Genomic DNA, 6,651 nt, shown 5'->3' on the forward strand with positions numbered 1-6,651 from the left:
GAGAAGTTTTCCTGCAAAAAATCTTAAACGAGAGTTGTATAGCAATACATAATCACCTACATTAAACTCACGCTTTTGTATCCTTTTATCATGCCATCTTTTAACTTTTTCTTTAAACAACATGGCATTTTCGTAGGCTTGGGTTCTCCATTCATCGAGTGAGCTAATATCAAATAACCTCTTCTCACCGGAAGTTTAAAATCATAATTGAGCTCTTTAATAGCCCAATATTCCTGGTGTTCTAGTTCGAGAGCTAAGTGACATGCTTTTCCATAAACCATTTTATACGGAGACATACCCATAGGATTTTTATATGCAGTTCTATAGGCCCATAATGCATCATCAAGTTTCTTGGACCAATTATTTCTAGACCTATTGACAGTCTTTTGCAAAAATTAATTTGAGCTCTCTATTACTCGATTCTACTTGACCACTAGACTGAGGGTGATATGGAGATGCAATTCTATGATTAACATCATACTTAGCAAGCATTTTACAGAAAGCACCATGAATAAAATGTGAAGCACCATCAGTCATTAAATATCTAGGGACTCCAAATCTTGGAAAAATAACTTCTTTAAGCATTTTAATAGAAGTGTTATGATTAGCACTACTAGTTGGAATAGCTTCTACCCACTTAGAAACGTAATGAATAGAAACTAAAATATGTGTATAACCATTAGAGGCAGGAAAAGGTCCCATATAGTCAAAGCCCCAAACATCAAATGGTTCAATAACGAGTGAATAGTTCATAGGCATTTCTTGACGTCTACTAATATTACCAATTATTTGACATTCATCACAAGACAAGACAAACTTACGGGCATCTTTGAAGAGAGTAGGCCAATAAAAACCAGATTGCAATACCTTATGTGCAGTTCTATCTCCAGCATGGTGTCCTCCATAAGCTTCGGAGTGACACTTGCGTAGGATCTGTTCCTGTTCATGCTCAGGTACACAAAGTCTAATAACACCATCTACTCCTTCTTTACAAAGATGTGGGTCATCCCAAAAGTAATGACTCAAATCATAGAAGAACTTTTTCTTTTGCTGGTATGTGAAACTAGGTAGTATGAATTTGGCAACAATGTAATTAACATAATCAGCATACCATGGAGCAGTATGAGAAGCATTTATGACATTTAATTGCTCATCAGGAAAGCTATCATCAATAGGTAGTGGGTCATCAAGCATATTTTCTAACCTAGACAAGTTGTTTGCAACGGGATTCTCAGCTCCCTTTCTATAAACAATATGTAAATCAAATTCTTGTAGCAAGAGAACCCATCTAATAAGTCTAGGTTTAGCATCTTTATTTTACATAAGATATCTAATAGCAGCATGATCAGTGTGAATAGTTACTTTAGAATCAACAATATAAGGTCTTAACTTATCACAAGCAAATACAACTGCTAAGAATTCTTTTTCAGTAGTAGCATAATTTCTTTGAGAATTGTCTAGGGTTTTACTAGCATATTGAATAACATTTAATTTCTTATCAACTCTTTGCCCTAGAACAGCACCTACAGCATAATCACTAGCATCACACATAATTTCAAAGGGTAACTTCCAACCAGGTGGCTGAACAATAGGTGCAGAGATCAATGCTTTATTAAGTATTTCAAATGCTTCTATACAATCATCATCAAAGACAAATGGTATATCTTTTTGTAGTAAATTAGTCAGAGGCCGAGAAATTTTTGAGAAGTCCTTAATGAACCTCCTATAAAATCCGGCGTGACCAAGGAAACTTCTTATACCACTGATGTCCTTGGGACATGGCATATTTTCAATAGCATCAACCTTAGCTTTATCAACCTCAATACCTCTTTCAGAAACTTTATGCCCCAAGACAATACCTTCATTAACCACAAAGTGGCACTTTTCCCAATTCAAGACAAGATTAGTTTCTTCATATCTCTGCAAAACTCGATCAAGGTTGCTCAAGCAATCATCAAAAGAAGATCCATAGACAGAGAAATCGTCCATGAAAATCTCACAAATCTTTTCACAAAAGTCAAAGAATATAGCCATCATGCATCTTTGAAAGGTAGCAGGTGCATTACATAAACCAAAAGGCATACGTCTATAAGAAAAAGTACCAAAAGGGCAAGTAAAGGTAGTCTTTGATTGATCCTTGGCTGACACAGGTATTTAACAGAAAACAGAATAACCATCTAGAAAGCAAAAATGTGTATGTTTGGATAATCTTTCTAGCATTTGATCGATAAAAGGTAAGGGGTAATGATCCTTTTTAGTGGCCTTATTTAATTTGCGGAAATCAATTACCATCCTATAACCTGTAATAATTCTTTGAGGAATCAATTCATCTTTATCATTAGGAACGACAGTAATACCTCCCTTCTTAGGGACACAATGGACAGGACTTACCCACTGACTATCAGCAACGGGATATATTATACCTGCCTCAAGGAGCTTTAGTATTTCCTTTCTTACCACTTCTTTCATTTTAGGATTCAGCCATCATTGATGATGACGAACTGGTTTAGCATCTTCTTCCAAATTTATTTTATGTTGACATAGAGTGGGACTAATGCCCTTAAGATCATCAAGAGTATACCCAATGGCAGCACATTGCTTCTTCAGAGTTTTCAATAATCTCTCTTCCTCATGCTCTGAAAGGTTAGCACTAATAATAACAGGATATATATCTTTTTCTCATCAAGATAAGTATATTTAAGAGTATCAGGCAATGGTTTAAGCTCAAACATGGGATCACCCTTGGGTGGAGGAGGATCCCCTAGGATTTCAACAGGCAAATTGTGTTTCATAATAGGTTCATGTTTAAAGAATACTTCATCTATTTCCCTTCTTTCATTCATAAACATATCATTTTCATGGTCTAGCAAATTGTTCTAAAGGATCACTAGGAGGTACGGCAATAGAAGCAAGACCAATAATTTTATCCTTACTAGGTAATTCTTCTTCACGGTGTTGTCTACTAAATTTAGAGAAATTAAATTCATGAGACATATCATCTAAACCGATAGTAACAACATCCTTTTTGCAATCTATCTTAGCATTAACAGTGTTTAAGAAGGGTCTACCAAATATAATGGGACAAAAGCTATCTTGTGGGGAACCAAGAACAAGAAAATCAGCAGGATATTTAGTTTTCCCACACAAGACTTCAACATCTCCAACAATTCCCATTGGTGAAATAGTATCTCTATTGGCAAGTTTAATTGTGACATCAATATCTTCTATCTCAGGAGGTGCAATATCATGCATAATTTCTTGTATAAGTCGTAAGGTATTGCACTAGCACTAGCACCCATATCACATAAGCCATGATAACAATGATCTCCTATTTTAACAAAAATAATAGGCATGCCTACCACAGGTCTGTTTTTATCTTTAGTACTAGGTTTAGCAATTCTATCAGTCTCATCAAGGAAATGAATAACACGCCCATCAATATTATCAGACAAGAGATCTTTAACAATAGCAGTATCAGGTTCAACTTTAATTTACTCAGGAGGTGTATAAGTTTTAATATTGCTTTTACGAACCAAAGTTGAAGCTTTAGCATGATCCTTTATCCTAACAGGGAAAAGTGGTTTCTCAACATAAGAAGTAGGAACAATAGGATCTTTATAAGTGATAGTCTTTTCTTCAACTTTAATAGGTGCAGCTACTTTTACTTCTATGGGAGGATTATATTTAAACCACTTCTCCTTGGGGAGATCAACATAAGTAGCAAAAGATTCACAGAAAGAAGCTACTATCTCAGAGTCAAGTCCATATTTAGTGTTAAATTTACGAAAAACATCGGTATCCATAAAAGATTTAACACAATCAAACTTAGGTGTCATACCTGACTCCTTACCTTTGTCGAGGTCCCAATCTTTAGAGTTGCGTTTAATTCTTTCCAATAAATCCCATTTGAATTTAATAGTCTTCATCATAAAAGAGCCAGCACAAGAAGTATCGAGCATGGTGCGATTGTTATCAGAAAGCCGAGCATATAAATTTTGAATAATCATTTCTCTTGAGAGCTCATGATTGGGGCATGAATATAACATTGATTTAAGTCTCCCCCAAGCTTGAGCGATGCTTTCTCCTTTGCGAGGCAACAAATTATATATATAATTGTGATCACGATGAACAAGATGCATAAGATAAAACTTTGGTGAAATTCCAATTTCAATCATTTGTAGTTCCATGACCCCGTATCATCACATAGCCTATATCATGTCAATGCATCTTCCTTCAAAGATAAAGTGAAGACCTTCTTCTTAAAAACACCTTTGTGTACACCTGCAAGCTTAAATAATCCACAAACTTCATCCACATATATTAGGTGCTCATCAGGATGAGTTGTTCCGCCTCCTGCAAAAGGATTAGCTAGCAGTTTTTCTATCATACCTGACAGAATTTCAAAGCAGACATTTTCATTTTCAGTAGGTTCAGTAGGTTGAGGAGCAACTCTTTGCTCTACTAGTCAGGGTGAAGATACCCCGAACAAGCCCCTCAGAGGATTACTTTCCATAGTAACAAGTGACAGTAAATTTCAGCACACTATATAAATTTTTCCTTACCAAATTCCACCTACCAAAGGCGCTTCACTCCCCGGCAATGGCGTGAGAAAAGAGTCTTGATGACCCACAAGTATAGGGGATCTATCGTAGTCCTTTCGATAAGTAAGAGTGTCGAACCCAACGAGGAGCAGAAGGAAATGATAAGCGGTTTCCAGCAAGGTATTCTCTGCAAGTACTGAAATAAGTGGTAACAGATAGTTTTGTGACAGGATAATTTGTAACGAGTAACAAGTGAAAAAAGTAAATAAAGTGCAGAAAGGTGGCCCAATCCTTTTTGTAGCAAAGGACAAGCCTAGACAAACTCTTATATAGAGAAAAGTGCTCCCGAGGACACATGGGAATATCGTCAAGCTAGTTTTCATCACGTTCATATGATTCGCGTTTGGTACTTTGGTAATTTGGTATGTGGGTGGACCGGTGCGTGGGTACTTTCCTTACTTGGACAAGCATCCCACTTATGATTAACCTCTATTGCAAGCATCCGCAACTACAACAAACGTATTAAGGTAAACCTAACCATAGCATGAAACATATGGATCCAAATCAGCCCCTTACGAAGCAACGCATAAACTAGGGTTTAAGCTTCTGTCACTCTAGCAACCCATCATCTACTTATTACTTCCCAATGCCTTCCTCTAGGCCCAAATAATGGTGAAGTGTCATGTAGTCGACGTTCACATAACACCACTAGAGGAGAGACAACATACATCTCATCAAAATATCGAACGAATACGAAATTCACATGACTACTAATAGCAAGACTTCTCCCATGTCCTCAGAAACAAACGTAACTACTCACAAAGCATATTCATGTTCATAATCAGAGGGGTATTAATATGCATATAGGATCTGAACATATGATCTTCCACCAAATAAACCAACTAGCATCAACTACAAGGAGTAATTAACACTACTAGCAACCCACAGGTACCAATCCCAGACATGGAGACAAGAATTGAATACAAGAGATGAACTAGGGTTTTGAGAAGAGATGGTGCTGGTGAAGATGTTGATGGAGATTGCCCTCTCCCGATGAGAGGAGCGTTGGTGATGACAATGGCGATGATTTCCCCCTCCTGAAGGGAAGTTTCCCCGGCAGAACAGCTCCACCGGAGCCCTAGATTGGTTCCGCCAAGGTTCCGCCTCGTGGCGGCGGAGTTTCATCCGAGAAGATGGCTTATGATTTTTTCCTCATCGAAAGACTTCATATAGCAGAAGATGGCCATCGAAGGGCCACCAGGGGGCCCACGAGGTAGGGGGCGCGCCTAGGGGGGTAGGGCGCGCCCCCCACCCTCGTGGGTAGGGTGTGGCCCCCCTGGTGAACTTCTTGCGCTTAGTATTTTTTATATATTTTGAAAACGTCCTCCGTGAAGTTTCAGGACTTTTGGAGCTGTCCAGAATAGGTCTCTAATATTTGCTCCTTTTCCATCCTAGAATCCCAGGTGCCGGCATTCTCCCTCTTTATGTAAACCTTGTAAAATAAGAGAGAATAGGCATAAGTATTGTGACATAATGTGTAATAACAGCCCATAATGCAATAAATATCGATATTAAAGCATGTTGCAAAATGGATGTACCACCCGCCGGGTTACGGTGCCGCGCACTGCTTGACACACCCGGTTCATCGATATGCCTGTTGTAGCTCCGACTTGGACGGGGGGTGGAATGGATCCTCTGACGACTATGCGAGTAAGCCTGCTACTGGGTTAAAGCCGTTTGGAGGAGTTCTCTAGCCCGCCGTGTCTCAACCGCCACCGGTGACTCGCCTTCGATTGGGAGAGCTGCCAATCGCGAAGCAGCGGTGTAACACCCCGTATGTAACCTGCCATATTTGTATTACAACTCTTGCCATTTTCGGCACTAAGTTATGTTATTTCCTTGTTGTCGGGTTTTTGTCTTCGTGTTGCTTTTGTCTTTGTCATGCATCTCATATCATGGCATCATGTGCATCGCATTTGCATTTGTGTTCGTCTCATGCATCCGAGCATTTTCCCCATTGTCCGTTTTGCATTCCGGCGCTCCTATGTCCTCCGGTGTCCCCTTTTACTTCTTTTCGTGTGCGGGTGTTAAACGTTCTCAGATTGGACCG

Source organism: Triticum urartu, chromosome 4A, assembly GCF_056163025.1.
Source record: "Triticum urartu cultivar PI428250 chromosome 4A, HENAU_Tu73, whole genome shotgun sequence".
In the NCBI taxonomy this organism is placed as follows: Eukaryota; Viridiplantae; Streptophyta; class Magnoliopsida; order Poales; family Poaceae; genus Triticum; species Triticum urartu.